The 18,988-nt window shown below is 50.3% G+C and overlaps 1 protein-coding gene across 1 annotated transcript in view; it reads left to right on the top strand.

Moving 5' to 3' along the window:
• Il6r (interleukin 6 receptor) overlaps positions 1-18,988 on the top strand; it is a 51,889-nt gene that overhangs the window by 6,300 nt on the left and 26,601 nt on the right. The window lies entirely within an intron of this gene.

Raw genomic sequence — 18,988 nt, 5'->3', positions numbered from 1 at the left:
GGAACTCACTTTGGAGACCAGGCTGGCCTCGAACTCACAGAGATCCGCCTGGCTCTGCCTCCCAAGTGCTGGGATTAAAGGCGTGCGCCACCACCGCCCGGCAGAACAAACTTTTGTACTTTATCACACCAGTTACTTTTCAGTGCTCAGTGGCCAGCTGTGGCTGGAATGGCTGTGCGGGTCGGACAGTGCTGGGCTAGAGGGCTATGCAATGTCTTCTAGAGCCTTCTGCTGTCCTTGTCATCCCACCTTGACCCTTCCTCTCCTCCACTTGAGCTCATTGTGTGACTGTGACGGCCGAGGCTTTGGAGCCAGACAGATGTCACCCCACGATAACTCTATGGGGCTTTAAGGTTTATTTATTTTTATTTTGTGTGTATGGGTGTTTTGCCTGCATGTATATCTGTGTATACATGAGTGTCTGGTGCCCTAGGAGGTCAGAAGAGGGTGCTGGATCCCCTGGAAAACTATCTAGTACTCTAAGCCACTGGACCACCTCTTCAGCCTGAGACTTTGTGTTTTCGTCTAGGAAAAAAAAAGATAGAGAGATAGATAAAATTGGACCTGGAGGGGTCTGCAGGGATGCTCAACACTTAAGATCACTTGTTGCGGCCGGGCGGTGGTGGCGCACGCCTTTAATCCCAGCACTCGGGAGGCAGAGCCAGGTGGATCTCTGTGAGTTCGAGGCCAGCCTGGGCTACCAAGTGAGTTCCAGGAAAGGCGCAAAGCTACACAGAGAAACCCTGTCTCGAAAAAAAAAAAAAAAGATCACTTGTTGCTCTTGCAGAGGATCAGGGTTTGGTTCCCAGCACCCACATGGTAGTTCATATCTATCTGTAACTCCAGTTCCAGGGGATCCAATGTCCTCTTCTGATTTTCTTGGGTACCAGGCATGTACACAGTGTGAATACATATATACAGGCAAAACATTCATGCATGTAAAATAAAATAAATCTTAAAAGCAATGCAAAAAATGCCTTGGAAGGCTGGGTGTGTTGTGGTAAGTGCTTTCAATCCTAGCACGTAGGAGGCAGAGGCAAGGCCAGCTTGGTCTGCACAGTGAGACCCTGTCTCAAAACGGCTTACAGACTTGGCCTGCAGGTTCTGCATCCAAGGATTCTAACAACCCAAGTTGAAGGTACCAGAGAGAAAAAAACAACTGTCTGTCCAGGATATGCACAGACTTTTTTCTCTCGTTATTCTTTAAAGAGCACACGATGCCCACTGTTGCCCTGGCAGTGTGAACGCTCAGGAAATGATGGGAAGGTAAGAGGATGTACCAAGCTATCCACAATGACTGCATGGTTTTGTCTGGGGTCGGGAGCATCCTTGGGCTTTGGTGTCTGAGGGGGTTCCTGAAAGCAGTGGCAGTCCAGAGGACGACTGCGTGGCCTCACAGGTGGCTAGGAGGATTAAATGGGTTAAGTAAGGTGATGACAGACTGTCCAGAACAGTCTCTGGTACAGAGTGAGTGCTCAAGTGGGTGTGGCTAAGGATCCATTTAGTCTTAAAATATGGCTTGAATTCCTATTGGGTTGCAGGAGCTATTGTAAGTAAGATACATCAGTGAACAAAACAGAAAGAAACCCATGGTTTACTGAGCAGCCTTCCAGCAGAGCAACAATGGGATAAAAGTGTGGCGGTGACTGATGTGGAGGGCGGAAGGACAGGGACTGTGCTACTGTGTGTGCGGAGTAGGCAGGTATCGGATGGAATGCAGAACTGGTGTTTTAGGAGGGTCTCCCTGAGAACGGATCTGAGTGAATGCCCAAAGGAAGTAGGAACATATTTAGAGACTGTATGACCCTGCCCTCAGAAACCAAGCTCCAGGGTCTTGAGTCCAGCCTTGATTTTTATTTTACTCATTTATATGTTTTACCTGCATGTATGTCTGCGTTCCACCTGCATGCATGGTTGCTCAGAGAGGCCAGAAGGGGGTACTGGAGCCTCTGGAACTAGAGATGGTTGTGAGCCACCACGTGGGTGCTGGGAATCAAATCCTGGTCGTCTGAAGGAACTCCCTCTTTCTAGAGACAAGGTCTCGCTACGTAGCCCTGGCTATCCTGGAACTCTCCGTGTAGACCAGGCTGGCCTCAAACTCACAGAGATCCTCCTGCCTCTGCCTCCCGAGTGCTGGGATTAAAGGTATGGACTTGGGAGGAACTCTTAATCAGTGAGTCACCTCTCCAGTCCCAGCTTTGATGTGTTAGCTGAACTCCAGCCGCTCTCTCCACTCCCCTTGTCCCTTGCCAGCTCTGCCTGGTGGCTTCTAGCCAGTGTGCTCCCGAGGCCCCGAATCCAGGCTGTCTCCTCAGTACCTGTTCTCTCCCTACCTCCTTCCAGAAAATCACTCTTTGGTCTTCCCTTTCTGTGATGGTTACAGTAACTGTGGCACTGAGTGTCAACTTCATTCAAGAAACTCTGTCAGACCCTTACACAACAGAGCCATTTTAGGTGAGTGGCACTCCAGCCAGCTCTTGCCTGGGCAGGGAAGCCACAGGACAGCGGGTGCTGTAGGATGAGTGGATCAGAGGTCACTCTGGGGCACACAGACACTGAGACGTCTATGGGACAGCCAAGAAAGGATGCTGAACCAGATCTGGTAGTGCACATCTGTGATCACAGTCCTCGGGAGATAGAGGCAGAAGTTCAAGGCCAGTGTAGGCTACGTGAGACCCCCGAGGTGAGGAGAGGGGATAGATTAGTAGTGAGAGAATGATTAGGGATCCTGAGAAGGAGTCAGGAACTTGGGAATGAAACCTGTACTTGAGAGTACCTACAGGCAGATTCCTCCCACCCCCATTTCCTTCCTGAAACAGGGTCTCTCTGTGTATCCCCCTTGAACTGGCCCCGAATTCAGAGATCTGCCTCTACCTCCTGAGTGTGGAGATTACATGTGGCCAGAATTTAGTCTAAACTTTTAGAATTGCCCAGCTGAAACTAGATGATAATGGAGTGAAGATGTCCCAGGGGCCTGAGCTGGGAGGCACTGGGGTCTTCTGATCAGAGGAGACAAGGTTAGGGAAGGCGGGGAACAGGAGGCCAGTGAGCAGGGCAGTAACAAGAAGGGTTGGTGTCCCGGGAACCCAGGAGGACAGTGTGCCCTAGAGCAGAGTGCTCATCGTCAAATACTCCTGGAAAGCCAGGCAGGATGACCCAGGCCTGGCCAGCAGATTTAACAGTAGGTAGAACATCGGTGGTGACTTTGGAGGAGCGGTGGGGTCCAGAGAGACAGCAGGTCTGGTCAGCTCTGTTGAGATCTCAGAGGATATTTGTCGGCTAAAGTCAGTCGACAAAGAGGAGTTTAAAAAAGACTTGAGGCCAGGCGGTGGTGGCGCACGCCTTTAATCCCAGCACTGGGAGGCAGAGGCAGGCGGATCTTTGTGAGTTCGAGGCCAGCCTGGTCTACAGAGTGAGTTCCAGGAAAGGCACCAAAGCTACACAGAGAAGCCCTGTCTCAAAAAACCAAAAAAAAAAAAAAAAAAAAAAAAAAAAAAGGACTGTTAAAATATGTGTGTTTTTACATGTTGATGGGAGAGATTTAGAGACTAAAGAATTGGAAGGAGTAAAAACTGGTGGGACAATGTCTTTAATAGCCAGGAAAGAGATGGCCAGAGGGCCTCAGAAACTGGCCCATGATCATACAGCAAGGACGTGACAGATCAAGGGGTGTGTGTGTGTGTGTGTGTGTGTGTGTGTGTGTGTGTATAGGCAGGTTCACAAACACATACGTGCACGTGCGTGTGGAGGTCATCCACAAGACACACATATGAAAGCCAGTCACAGAGATTGGGTGTCTTCCTCTAATGTCCTCCAGCTTAGTTTTTGAGACAGGGTCTCTCACAGAACCTAGAGCCTACCAACTGACTAGACTGGCTGGCCAGCAGGCTTGGGGAGACCGCTCGCCTCTGCCCCCAGTTCCTGCACCTTCGCTTCCGTGGATTACGGACACATACCCCTGTGCCCAGCTTTTTAAGTGAGTGCTGGGGACCTGAACTCATGTTTGTGTGGCAAGCTTTACTGACTGGGCCTTTCCCTAGCCCCCTTTTTATTGTATGCATGTTGTCCACAACCCCTACCTTTCCCAGGACACAGGGACAACAAGGTCACCTCTCTTCCCAGTGTCCTCATCAGAGACTCCTAGACCCTGTGCTGATTAGTGTGACCAAGATGATCCCCCTCCTGCCCTAGGAAGTTCCCACTGCCTTCTCCTAAGAATTGAAGAATATTCCAGGCTGTGGTGTGGGTATTAGCCAACCAGTATAGTTAGTGTATCTCCACCACCCCACCTCCTCCGTATCCACTCACATCACTTTTAGTCTAGGGAAGGTTTCTCAACCACATTTCACTCTTCTGTCTCCAAGAGAGGCACCTGAGCATTAGGGCCAGACCACCCAGGAGCCTCTGGGAACATCACTTCAGACCCGCAAAGATATGACAGTACTTCCTGATAGCGTAACAGTCAAGAGTGGAGGCTCAGCTGCTGCTGATCCTCGGAGCCTGCTTTGGTAGGAGGGGGAGGCCATGGTGTGAAGGCTTTGTCACTTGAGTGGGAAAGAGGCCGAAGTGCAGGGGTAATACCTGCAGCAGCTCACAGCAGCTCACAGCAGCTCACAGCAGCTCACAGTGTTGGCGAGGTCAGCTGTGTTATGAAAGCAGGGCTGAGGGTTTCACCTCAGATATTGAGTGTGATCCTCACAGCAACATTTTAGGGTGAGCACAGCCGTTATTTCCACTCTGTGAACAGGAAGAGCAAAGTCCAGAGAGCTTGAGAAGTCCTTGCTATGTAAACCAGGCTGGCCTTGAACTTGAGATGATTCTCCTGTGCTTCCTAAAATTCTGGGGTTGTAGATGCGTGCCACCTAAACACAGCTTATTTATTTATTCTCTTTGGATATTTCATTTTATGAATATATCCGCTTTATTTGCCCATTCCCTCTGGGGGTGGAAACCAGGGCCTTGCTCATAGGGCAAGCCTTCTACCAGCCGAGCTGTGTCCCCACACTTGTTCTCTTTTGGTGGACACTTACCACACCCCACCTTGCTGTTAGCGACAGTGACGTGGGGAATAACTTTGGCACCCCTCATACTTCAAAAACACACCCACAGGATAAAGTCCTCCAGGGGACCTGATGGGTCAGATGTCATGAGCTTTGTAATTTGAGAGGGGAGAAGTTGTGCCAGTTTATACTCCAGCAAAATACAAGCATGTCTACGTCTGCACACCTACCGGTGTGCTATTAAAGTGACCCCCAGACAGGAGTGGTAGCACACGCCTTTAATCCCAGCACTCGGGAGGCAGAGGCAGGTGGATCTCAGTGAGTTCGAGGCCAGCCTGGTCTACAGAGTGAGTTCCAGGACAACCAAGCCTGTTTCACAGAGAAACCCTATCTCGAAAACAAACAAACAAACAAACAAACAACAAAATAAACCAACAGAATTTAGAGCTGTTGAGATGGCCCAATGGGTAAAGGTACCAGAGACACAAGCCTGGTGACTTGAGTTTGGTCCCCAGAACCCACATAAAGGTTGACAGAGAGAACCAATTTCACAAAGGTGGCCTCACATATGTGCCATGACATTCACACACACCATGTTAGGCACCCCTCACACATATAATAATAAATGCATTTAAAAATAAATTGAGCTGGGTGGTGGTGGTGCATGCCTTTAATCCCAGCACTCGGGAGGCAGAGCCAGGCGGATCTCTGTGAGTTCGAGGCCAGCCTGGACTACCAAGTGAGTTCCAGGAAAGGCGCAAAGCTACACAGAGAAACCCTGTCTCAAAAAACCAGAAAAAATAAAACAAAAAAAATAAAAATAAATTGAGTATTTGGCCAGGTATGGTGACATACACCTTTAATCCCAGCACTCAGGAGGCAGAGGGAGGTGGATCTCCGTGAGTTTGAGGCCAGGTGACTGTATAGTGAGTTCTTGACAGCCAGAGCTATTAGAGAGACTATGTCTCAAAATAAAACAAAATTTATAAATATTGGATTCATTTTGAATTAACCAAGGAATGAGGTATGAAGTTTACCCTTTTCCTAGCTGTGACCTGATATCCCTTTATTGTTTATTGAATATGCCACTTTTCCTCCATTGATTTTAATTAATTAATTGCAGAACTGGGGTTTGAGCTTTGTGAATGCTAGGCAAGTGCTCTCTTTACACTGAGATACATCCCCCCCCCCCACCTCTCTCTCTCTTCCTTTCTTTCTTTCAAGATGGGCTCTAATGTATCCCAGGCTGGCCTGGAACTCAATCTGTCCCCTTAGCCACTTTTCAAAGGAGCCATTCAGTAGTGCAGACATGCCACCCCCGTGCTGGTGTTTGAACCAGAGATCGAGCATTTTGAGCACGCTGGGTGATTCTCTACTGTTGAGCTACATCCTCAGCCCTAGCTTTTATTTCTGTGCTTTCTAGTCACTTCTGTAGTTTAGGTCTCCATTCACGTGACACTACCACACTATTTTGATTATTATACCCCTAGGATATGCTATAAATTGGACAGGACTAATCTCACTCCCATTTTTTCCCTTTTCAAAATTTTCCTGGTTATCTTGACTTGTTTACTTTTCCATTTGAACTTTAGAATCAACTTGCCTACTTAACTACCTGTAAAAAAAAGTCCTGTTGTGTCCTCTCCACCTACCCCCATAGGGTCTCACCATGCAGTCCTAGCTGGCCATAAACTATGTAAAGCCAAGTGCAGGGGCATGTGACTATAATCTCAAGCACTCAAGAGATTGGGGGCCCAGGATCAAGAGTTTAAGGTCATCTTCAGCTACTTAGCAAGGCCAACCATGAAATCTTATCTCAGACAAACAGATGTCTAAACAGACAGGAAGAACTCACTTTGTAGACCAGGCTATCTTTGTACATTTGCTTGTGCCTTTGCTGGATTTATGGAACGTGTGCCACCACATTCCACCTTTTTATTAGTATAAACTCCAGAGATCAAGGAACACTGCTGTTCTGTAGTGAAATGTTCTTGTTTTGTGAGACCCGCTGGGGCTTACTCATAAAGAGGCTGAGCTGGGGCCGCAGAGCTGGACACGTGGATTCCACCAAGAGCAAATGTCCCACTGTCCTGAACTGCTTCCTTTCTGATGACAGGGAGTGTGTGTGTGTGTGCATAAACAACTCATGGCACATGGAGTGAGGGACGTAGGGTGTGGTGGGGACTTGGGAATCTATGCAGCTGTGTGGTGCCAGTGAGTTAGGTCTCTGGAAGAGTGCAGGCCCCAGAAATCTAACTGCTCCCTGGATCTCACAACAGCAGTGGACTCCCAGAACCGCTGAGAACGAACGCAGCTGCAGAAGCCCCTGGGGGTAGGCGGAGGCACCCCCTTTTTTTTAGGACAGGATTTCATACTGTAATCCATGCTGGTCCGGAACTCGCTGCAATATTCCTGCTTCGGCCTCCCGAGTGCTGCAATTACAAGCGTGAGTCCCTCTTCCTTTGTTGTTGTTGAAGTGTGTGAGTATGTGTGTATGTTTGTTGTGTGGTATATGTTACTGTAGGTGTGTGCACGTGTATGCAGAGATGTGTACAGTTGTGCATATAAAAGCCAAAGATGGACCGATGCGTGTCTTTCCTTGATGGTTTTGCTTATTACTATTATTATTTTGGGTTTTGTGAGACAGGGTTTCTCTGTGTAGCCCTGGCTGTCCTGGAACTCACTGTAGACCAGGCTGACCTCGAAGTCAGAGACCCGCTTGCCTCTGCCTCCCGAGTGCTGCACTACCACACCTGGCTGATTTTGTACCTGTTTTGAGATGACAGCTCACTGAACCAAAGGTCAGCTCTGCTGGGTTGACTGGGCCCATGAGCTTCAGGAATCCCCCCACCCAACGCTGGAGTTACAGGCACATGTCACCTTGCTGGCTTTTTGTGTTGGTTCTGGATATCCAAACTCATGTCCTTATGCAAGCATTTTACTGACTGTGCCATCTTTCCGACCCCAAGGCTTTTTCTTGTGACCCCCCCCCCCCCCCGTGACAATATTATTCTTTACTGAAGACCTACAACTTGGTGGCCTTTGGTTTCCATTTCTCATGAAATGGCAACAAGAGAGGAAAATGCAGGGGGCATATCCGTCTTGCAAGGGGGTCAGATCGGAGGGGACTGTGGAGATGGGCACTGAGCTGTGGCTCCCTCCATCCCTCTAGCATCTTGGGGAAACAGCAACAGGTCCAAAGTCAGCAGACAGAAGGAGCTGGGCAGGAAGAAGACATCTTCAGATCAGAGGAGGTCATGGTAGCAGCACTCCTCTGCCGGCAACCCTGCTCCAAACCCTGCTGACGACGCCCATGTTTGGAGGCTGGCTGATAAAGCGCAGCAGGGCCTGCAGAGGCTAGGTAGAAGAGAGGGCCAGGGAGGGATGGTGACGTTGTTGGACTTTCTTTTGGGACTGCCAGCTCCCAAATAATGACATGGAGACTTCTTATTAATTATGAAAGCTTGGCCTTGGCTTTGGCTCATTCTCAACTAGCTTTTCTAACTTACATTAACCCATTTCTATTAATCTACGCTCTGCCACGTGACTCATTACCTCTTCTCCGTGGTGTACGTCTGACTTCCTATGTGTCTCACTGGTGAATCCGCCTCTTTTCATCCAAGAGTTCCTGTCTCTGTCTGAAAGTTTTGCCTGTTCTCTCCTGCCTAGCCATTGGCTGTTCAGCTCTGTATTAAACCAATCAAGTGCCTTAGTCAGGCAACGTAAAACAGCGACACATCTTCACACAGTGTGATAGAATGTCCCACAACATGGTGAGGATATTTATCTGTGACTTTGCCTATGCTTCCTTCCAGCCTATTGGATTCTCTAGGAAAGCCTCTAGCTGGTGCTCATCTTTGATGCCCCGAAGTGTCCACAGCATTATAACTCATACTCAGTGGTGGGGTGTGTGGTGGTCAGTGTCTACCTTAGCCATCACCACCTGCTGATGCTGCTTGGCTATTATCCTTCCTAACCTTGGGCCCAGGATCTTTCAGGGCCACACCACTGCATAGAAATCCTTAGCCACTGTGTCCACACCACTGTGCACAGAAATCTATAACCACTGTGTCCACACCACTGTGCACAGAAATCTGTAACCACTGTGTCCACACCACTGTACATAGATATCTTGTAACCACTGTGTCCACACCACTGTGCACAGACATCCTTAGCCACTGTGTCCACACCACTGTGCACAGAAATCTGTAACCACTGTGTCCACACCACTGTGCACAGACATCCTTAGCCACTGTGTCCACATCACTGTGCACAGACATCCTTAGCCACTGTATCCACACCACTGTGCACAGACACCCTTAGCCACCAGGTCCCACTCTTTTTTTTTTTTTTTTTTTTTTTTTTTTTGGTTTTTCGAGACAGGGTTTCTCTATGTAGCTTTGTGCCTTTCCTGGGACTCACTTGGTAGCCCAGGCTGGCCTCGAACTCACAGAGATCCGCCTGGCTCTGCCTCCCGAGTGCTGGGATTAAAGGCGTGCGCCACCACCGCCCGGCTCAGGTCCCACTCTTGTAACTCCATCCTGGATGGTACAAGTTGTTGTTGTTGTTTTCCAAGACTGGGTTTCACTTTGTAGACCAGGCTAGCCTCGAACTCACTGAAATCCACCTGCCTCTGTCTCCCAGGCATGTGCCACCACCAGCTGGCATTTTGTTGTTGTTTTAACAGCCCCATGCTGTGTACTGTCTGAGCTAGGCTGAGAGTTACTGTCAGCCTACCAGGACTACTCTGTGGGGTCCGTAGGGCCCTGGAGGTGAGGGGAGACTCTGACCCCAAGGAAGCGTCTAGGAGAGGATGGAAGTGAAGAAACGCATCAGAAATTCCAGCATGGAGAGAGATGGATCCCTTCAAGGGCACTCCTATCTCTTCTGACTCCTTCGCTCTAGAGCTTGGCTTCCTCCCATGGAAGGGTTTGCTGTGGGAGCTGGGGGAGGGTGGGTTGGTAGATTTACCTGGGGACAGCCTTAGGGAGATACATAAACATTCTGTCCTCCTTCCCAAAATATGAAAACCCTGTGGCCCAGAGCCCGGCTAGGCCCTGAGACCAAACTGTCAGAAATGGAAGAGCTCATTTACGCTGTACGGCTGGGAAGGCCAATAGCTGCGGGGTGGACAGAGCTGAGAGCCCAGGGCGTAGTTTTAGCTACACTGTGATTTCTGGCTCTGGTTCTCCATGGAGCGAGCAGCAGGAGCCAATCCCAAAAGAGTCCTTAGGTTTTTGAGTGGTGGCTGTCTCCACCTGCTTCCTGCTGCAGCACTTCCCCACAGTGGCTTTCTAGACCAGAGTCCCCAGAGGCCCTGTGGGGGGCGGGGTGGGGGTGGGGGAATCAGTGCCAGGGCCTCCTCAGCCCCTGATCGGTGGGGCTGGGGCAGCAGGATTGCTCTCCTCGGGTATCTTTCCTCTAATTACTTTATAATCTTGGAGAGAGATAACCTGCCCAGACCTTCCTGGCCTGGGGCCACGTGGTTTTCTCATGAAGCCGGGGAGGACCCAGTGTCTTTCTGGTTTGGAGCTGGTCACACCATGGGTGTCTGAGTCAGCACCCAGAGTTCCTTTGCTGTGGGACACAGGAGTTCCTCTCACAGGCCTTTCTCCCATGGGTGTATGGTCCACTGGGTAGATGGGGAGGAAGGCCTAGCCAAGGTAAATACTGACTGTGCCAAATACGAGGCAAATACAAGCAGGTACAAGGAGTACGGGCCCATTAGTGGGCTGCTGCAGCTGGTGTCCTGCCAGGAACCATTCACTGGAGAAGCGTTTGGGAGCTGGTGGGAGCTGGCTCAGAGCAGGGCCAAGAGCTATGTGTGACACAGAGCCTGGACGTACTGGCTGGCTGTGACCTGTGGGCCATAAGGGGCCGATCCTGGTATCTCATGGAGAAGCAAAAAGGCCCAGGTGTGAGACAACCAGGGAGGGTGGGAGATCCCGAGGTAGAAGGGGAGGAGGCATCGTACAACTGCTGTTAGCGCAGGGCAGAGAGAGAGAACTTGAGCCCCACTCCCAGGGTCCACTCCGCGTGGTCCACACTGAAGAGAAGTCACCTGTCTTCCTCAGAACTCAGGTGTGACAGAGCTGGCAGAGGAGGGGAAATTCGATCAGGGAACATGGTGGTGAGCGTATGTGAGTGTGTGGTATGTGTGTGTGTGTGTGTCAGGGTCCGAGAGAAGCCCCTGGGGTAAGGTGGGAGAGAGACTGCCCCCCCCCCCACGCCTAGTATGCACAGCACACTCACTAGCTGTGGGATTTGGGGCCAATTCCTTAAACAATCCTATTTCATTTTTGAGACAGGCCCTCACTGTGTTTCCCAGGCTGGCCTTAAACTCCTAATTCTCCTATCTGGGCCTCCTGAGTGCTGGAATTACAGGCTGCCCTGTGCCTTACTTGGTTCCTGAACTTCTCTGATCCCTGTTGCCTCAACAGTCTGACCAGGGATGGGGATGGTGTGGATGACACCCCCTGCCCCAGCAGGCCTTCTGAGAGCTCAGTAAAACACCCAGTGTGTGGTGACCATTCTGTGAAGATGGCACCAGAAGATGGGGGATGGGTTCTAGCCCTTCTGTGGAAAAGGCAAGGATAGACAGAGAACACCGGGCCTGCCTAACCCTGTGGGACTGAAGTTTGCATTCGCTTCTGCTTGAACATGAGTTGCCCATGGACTCCTGGCACCCCCTCCACACCTACCTCCTTTTCCATTTATTTATTTTTTTTCTGTTGCTCTGATCCTTTTGCCTTGTTTGTTTTTAGTGAAAAGAATTGTTTTCAGACATTGTATTCTGGTCACACTTCCCTTCTTTCCCAGGCACTGTCAGATCCTCCCTCTCCACCCAACCCCCTGCCTGTTTCTCCCTCCTTCAAAAAACAAATGACCAAGAAAGCAAAACAGAAAACATGCACACTCAAAATCTCAAAAACACAAAAACCAACATATGCAAGCATGAGACCAGTAAGACAGACAAAACTATACGAGGCCAAGCGTCTACAGAAACACCGCTGAGTTCATCTTGTGGTGGCCATCTGCTGCTGGGCATGGGCCTGTCCTGAAGTGTGGTTAATACACCCAGTGAGAGTCCACTGGAGGCCGATTTTCCCTTTACAGATTTTCCCGATTACGATTTTCCCTTTACAGATTTTCCCTTTACGATTTTCCCGATTACAGACAGTTCTTGGTTAGAGGTGGGACGTGTCCACTCCCCTCTAGCGCTGGCCCCATCAGGCTTGACCCTGTGCGGGCCTGTGTCTGCTGCCACAGTTCTGGGAGCTCGTGTGCACATTAGTGCTGTCATGTCTGGACTGCGCCGTTTCCTTGGAGTCATCTGTCACCTCTGGCTCTTACGTTCTCTTCGCTTCCTTTTCCACGCAGCTCTCTCAGCCCCGACGGGGGAGGGGTTTCGTGAAGACATCCCATTTAGGACTGAGTGCTCCAGAGTCTGTCCAGTTGGACCACCCACCTCCTTTCAGATCGAGGGCTTCGGTGCCTCAAGAGGACTTTCAGTGCTGCGCCTTGCAACCCAAGAGGCTGGAGGCCACCCTGGGCTGCCTGAAGTGGGGCAGTGGGTGGGATTAGCAGGCACATGTTAAGTCGTTGTCCTCAGTGGCTGGTTCACTGCTTACATAAACAGGGCCAGGAAGCTGAACTTGTTTTTGCTGGCAAGAGCCGCAATAGCTTCGGGAGAAGTTGAGAAACATGTCATCATGCATACTTCTCTCTGGCTATTGACATTTGCAAGTTTACATGAGGAGGGAAGAGGAGCGGGGTAACCCCAGCGGTAGAGCTCGTCGGCTTTCTGGAACCAGACCTTAGGGTAATGGGGGAGAGCTCCGCTTTCCAGAACCATGCTGCAGAATCCTCAGTAGAGGGATGTCTGCGTGGTGGTGGGGCTAGTGGCCCAGAAAGTGGGCTAATGTAGGCCACACAGGTAGGGAAGCAGGGAAGGTAAAGGGAATTTCCCTCCCTTAAAGCTGTCCGGGGAGAGAAAACCATCATTCTGAGACCCCTGGGATGGCCTGGCCATCAACCGTCCCCTGACCCAGTGATCATCCAATAACCATCCTCAGATAAAGTGTATGTTTCAAGTTAGGCATTACCATGGGAAACAGAGCTGCTTCCTGCCCTCTGGGGAGGGATGGAATACTAGACTTCAGGAGGGGAACTCTGGTTCCTCAGAGAAGGCAAATGGGCCCTGCCAGGGGTACCCACACTGCCTATAACTCATGGATAAGGCCAGATGCTACATGCTTATAACTTCAGCCCTTTGACGCCTGAGGCAGGAGGATCACTCTTACTTTGAAGGCAGCTGCTTAGTCTTTATGAGTTCTAGGTCAGCCAGAGCCACATAACAAGAACCTGTTCCAAAAATGAACCAGGCCAGGCAATATGTTAGCTTGACCCCAACCAGCCAGCTAGCAACTGAGCTCAGGGCCAGGTCAGACGCCAAGTGTGCCTGCGGGGCAGGGACACACTTTGGGAGACTGGCGGGGCATTCTGCCTTCTTTCCCAATTATAGTCCTAACTTCTGTACATCTGCCCGGCCTGCAATGTCTCGTCAGGGCTTGGGACGGAGTGTCCTTTTCTGCATGGGACAGGCCTTGGCGAGGACCAGAACGACTCACAGTCCTCAGATGCCCCTCTTTTTCCCGTGATGCCTCATGATGCACTTGGAGCTGGGCGTGGGGAGCTGGCTCCTTCTCAAGGTCATTGTAGAAACAGGCAAAAATGTGGCCACTCTCATAGCGGCTGGCATGGGGGGCAGGATGGCTTCTAACTTGCACATACCTTAGCAGGGGCCTCCTCCACCAGCAGAGCCAGTGTTGAGCCATCCTCTTGGGAGGTTACTCACACCCTGCCCATTCCCTGTGGGGCTCCCTTCCCTCCTCGCTGGGTAAGGAAACTTCAGACCCCAGCCATCCCCAGGACTTTCACTTCTGGATGCTTTAAATGTACTGTTCCTTTTTTTAATGGACTGGTTCTCTGCAGCTGCTTATCAAACTCCCAGCGATTTTTCCAGTTTCTCTTTGCCCTTTAGAACGAGCGACTTATCTCTCCTCTGGTCTCGGCATCAGGAACATTTTATTTCAGGGCAGCCAGGATTATGGGTAGTTTTAAGGCTGTCAGGAATCTGGAGATTAAAAAGATGATAATATGGAAGAGGTGGAGAGAACACAGCACAGAGCAGATGTTCAGTAGCTGCCAGTACTCCCTCCTAAGGGGACTTGTGGCCTTGCTTGTTAGGTTGCACAAAATTTTTTGAATTCTTCAGAAGGAGACAGGCACAAGCTTGCTGCCTGAGATCTCACGGGCTGAGCGATTGCTCAGGGGCAGATGTTGCGTGCTCTTTGCTGAATTTCATTCTGTGGAGCAGCGGCCACACCCCACACTGCCTGCTGGGTTTGGGAGGGAGCCTATGGTCACTATGGTACCTGCCCACCTGATTCCCTTTGTACCTCCTCCCGGGGGGCCTACTGAGGCAGAGTCCTGGCAACCTTCACGGGATGAGATGTGCAGATGGAGAAAATGGAAGCTGGGCCCAAAGATGGCTCCTTGTTTCCCCTCAGGAATCAAACCTGCTGGAAAGGGTGGGCTCCGGGTGCAGTCTGACAAAGAGTTACAAGGTGGGGGTGGACTCTCCAGTCTGGAAGTGTTTGAGTCCACCCTGTCACCAGCACCCCACGCACACTGTACCCCTCTCTAGGTAATAACCCACTATAACCCAGTTATAGTGTCTTTGTGTAAAGACAAAAATATACAAGAGTAAGACAAGACCCGTGTAGAGCTTTAAAACCTGGGAAAGCCTGGCTGTGCCCATTGGCCCAGCTTCTACTGAAGCGGAAGGATCTCTTTAGCCATGGTTTCAAGGCCAGCTTGGGGAGTGTAGTGACATTCTGTCTTAGAAAACAAAGCAAGCGTAAGCAAAGCTGACGAGGGTAAAAGGGAAAGAAATCACTGGTATTCCATCCTCTGGCTAGGCAGACGGGGAGAGGTCCAGGGAGGATGCTTCCAAGACGGTCACTTCTTCCCCTTCAAAGAGCCGCCACTGAGGATGCCGCAGCACTGTCCAGGACCTAGGTACTGACTCAGCTGGGTCAGGAGGCAGAGCAGTGGTGGGATGGGGAGGGCAGGCGACCCCTCTGGACTGGCTCTAGGTTCCTCTGGACTCGTCTCCCCAGTGAGAATGTCTTTTGATCATTAGGCATAACACGCTTCTGAGATCAAAGTTAACACAGCATTTTTTTTTTTTCACAGTCCCAGAAGAAATATGTTTTGAAGCAGGGCTGACTGGCACCACTTACAAATGGGTTTTATAATTAATTGTTCCTGATTTAAAGAAAGCAAAGACCAATGACTCAATTTTAAAGATCCAGAAGACCATTATCAAGTTCCTTGGCAGAGGAAGTGGCCATTATGTTGCTCCTTACAGCTCTGCTTTTGTGGAAGAGAAAATAAAGATTTTTTTGGGGGGGGGCAGGGTGTGGGGGGGGGGAGGGGGAAGGGTGGGTGTTTCTCCAAATTGCCTGAATGTATTATTCATTGTTTGCAAGTGCAGTAACTGAACAGTCCTCACCAGTGTTCAGGCTGGTCACCACACATGCAGAGGTTTCTCCTGGGGGGGGGGGGGGGAGGGATAGGGAAGTGGCCATGGAGCATTCGTCCTGGAGCCGTCGAGGACGGAAAAGAGTTCCGTTTCCCCATTCTTGTTTTGCTTCTGCAGCACCTCCTGGCTGGTCCCCAGGGCAGGCTCTGCCCACTGCACCTCAACGACTCCACTTGGACCACTGTGTCATCCACCACTGGTCCTTCTGGGAGTGGCTGTGGAGACCTTGTCTGTGAGTGGAGACCTTGTCTGTGAGAGTCCTACCTCAGACCAGCATGTAACAAGCACCTGTTGCATTCACTGGATGTTGCAGTCTTGCAGCCATGGCTGGGTGGTGACCTGTACAGGCAGTTATGAACACTTGATAATGGGAACATGTGCTGTCTGGTGATTTTGTTGATGGGCAGATAGAGTTACACAATCCTAGATCTTATACGTCAATCACTTAGCGTATGGCCTCTTGATATTACCAAGAGATGCGGTAAGCAGATGCATCTCCTGCCACCATAACGTGGCATACTGTTTTATAGTAAAGTTTTATTTTGTTGAAAATTGTGTGTGTGCATACATTTGTGTACATATGCTTGTGGAAGCCAGAGGGTGGCATAGGGTGTCTTCCTTCATCACTTTCCACCTTATTTACTTTTCAATTAAAAAAAAAAATCACATCTAAAGACAGGCAGTGGTGGCGCACACCTTTAATCCCAGCACTTGGGAGGCAGGGGCAGGCTGATCTCTGAGTTTGAGGCCAGCTTTGTCTACAGAGCGAGTTCCAGGACAGCCAGGGCTACACAGAGAAACCCTATCTCAGAAAATAAAACACCACCACGTCTACTGACTTAGTGTGGGGTGCACATATTCCGTGGCATGAACATGGAGCCGAGGGGACAATGTTCAGGAGTTGGTTCTCTCCCCACACCACTTGACTTGGATTGTAGGGGTCAAACTCAGGTTTCCAGGCTTGTCTGCAAGGGCCTTTACCAGCTGAGGCGTCTCCTTGGTTCTCTCTACCTTATTTTTGAGACAGGGTGTCTCACTGAATCTGGAGCTGGCCAATTCAGCTAGTTGGCTGGCTAGCAAGTCCCAGGGACCCTCTGGCTTCCACCTCCCTAGCACTGGGATTACAGGCGCTGCTGCTGTGTCCGGTGGACACATGGGTGCTGGGTATCAAACTCGGGGCCTGTGTGGTAAACACGCTACTGCTGGAGCCATTTCCCCAGCTGTATTTTTTTTATAATGTGTGTGTGTGTGTGTGTGTGTGTGATGCACACACTTAGAGACACTAGAGGACAAATTTTGAGGAGTCAGTCTGTCCTGCCATCTTGGATCCAGGGATCAAACTCAGGTTGGCAGGACTTTGTGGGAGCATCTCTACCCACTGAGCCCGCTTGCTGGCCTGCTCCTGCTGTTTTATTGAGACAGTCTCAGATAACCCAGGATGGCCTTCAAGCTGGATCCATGGGAGAGCAGGATCTGGAACTCCTGCTCCCTAGGCCTCTCCCTCAGCAGTGCTTGGATTACAGATGCTGTGGAGTTTGAATGAGTGTGACCACATAGGCTCCTGTGTTGGAGTTCTCAGTTTGGGAAGATTAGGTCACACACACTCCTAAGGATTGACCTTGTTGGAGGAGGTGTGTCACTGGGGGGTAGGCTTTGAGGTTTCAAAAGTCCACACCAGGTGCAGCGCCCCCCTCCCCGCCGGATCAGGATGTGAAGCTCTCAGCTAGTGCTCCAGGACCCTGCCTGTCTGCTTTCCGATATGATGGTAATGGACTAACTCTCTGAAACTGTAAGCAAGCCCCCAGTTAAATGTTTTCTTTTGTAAGAGTTGCCTTGGTCATGGTGTCTCTTCACAACAGTAGAACAGTGACTGAGACAGAGGTGTAGCACAATGCCTGGCTAAAACTTAAAAAAGGAAATGGGAGGGAGTCCATTCTGAAGGCAACACACTCATAACCCTTCACAGCCAGACCCGATCCCTGAGCTCCCCCTTTAGCTGAGTCAGTAGCTTGGGTCACACCAGCAACACTGCCAACGTGTGCGCGTCGTGCTGTGGTGTGACCTCATGGTGGCTGCATCACTGGCCATGGACTGCACTAGTTTCTGATCTTATGGTGCCTCACTCTGTGTGGCCTGTGGTTGACCAGAACATCTTGTGCCCATGACTGGTTCAGGACAGCGGCATGTGCAAATGCCAAAGAAAGCATGAGCTGTCCATGGTTGTTGGACTTTCACGAAAACTGCCTTGCATCTGTGGTCCAGTGGCGCTCTCAGGCTGCCCGGTGAATTCTGATATTCGCTCTTCAGCTGGCAGAGGGGGCTCTTGCTAGCATTGCAGTGGAGCCGCCTGCCGGCGGAGTTCTCTTATGCCAGCATTTCTATCTAAGCTCCTACATGTTCAAAGTCAATGCATGAGCTTGATGTCTGTGTTAGCCTTTATCCTTATGTCTGCTTTGTCCAGTGGAAAATGGGAGAGTGAGAATATTGCTATGGTAATTTGGAGGGTCATTGGGCCTGCTAAAACTTCACCTCATTCAGGCCAGGCATGGTAGTACACGCCTGTAATCCCAGGACTCAGGAGGTGGGGAGACATGTGTATCAACGTCATCCTCAGATACATAATTAGTTTAAGGCCAGCCTGGGCTACATGAGACCCTGTCTCAAACACAGAACCCAGCAGTTTTGTTTGGGAAGCTTAGAGTTACTTGTAAGAGCGCTAACAGCTACACTCTTTATCTATGACAAAGTACTTGCTTAATCACTGTTCTCTTGCTGAGAGGAGACACCATGACCAAGGTGACTTATAAGAGAAAAGCATTTAATTGGGGCTTGCTTACAGTTTCAGAGAGTTAGTCCATGACTGTCATGGTAAGAAGTGCGGTAACAGGCCAGCCTGGCTGGCTGGCATGGCATTTCTGAAACCTCAAAGCCCACCCTCAGTGACACACCTCCTCTAACAAGGCCACACCTCCTAATCCTTCCCAAACAGTTCTACTGACTGGGGACCAAGCACTCCAACACATGAGCCTTTGGGGCCGTTATCATTCAAACACCACAGCACTGGAAACATCTTGAAACCTCAGACAGTGGAATACTAAGCAGAAGTAAGGGTAAACAAACTCCACCCACATACCGTGGAAACACAACTGAGAAAAGCAGAGTGCAGGAGAACACATATAAACCGTCTCACGAAGCTCAGAGACCACGTGAAGTTACAAAAGAAGAAGGGGCCCGTGGGTAGCCAGCTTATTTTTTAAAGTAGGGAAGGAAGGAGGAAGAGGGCTGGCAAGATGGCCCAGCTGGTAAAGACGCTTGCTGCTTAGCCTGACAACCTGAGTTCAAACCCCGGGTCCCCTATGATCTAAGGAAAGAATGCCCA

Source organism: Peromyscus eremicus, chromosome 6 (assembly GCF_949786415.1).
Source record: "Peromyscus eremicus chromosome 6, PerEre_H2_v1, whole genome shotgun sequence".
Lineage (NCBI taxonomy): Eukaryota > Metazoa > Chordata > Mammalia > Rodentia > Cricetidae > Peromyscus > Peromyscus eremicus.
This window is presented reverse-complemented; position numbering and strand designations above follow the sequence as displayed.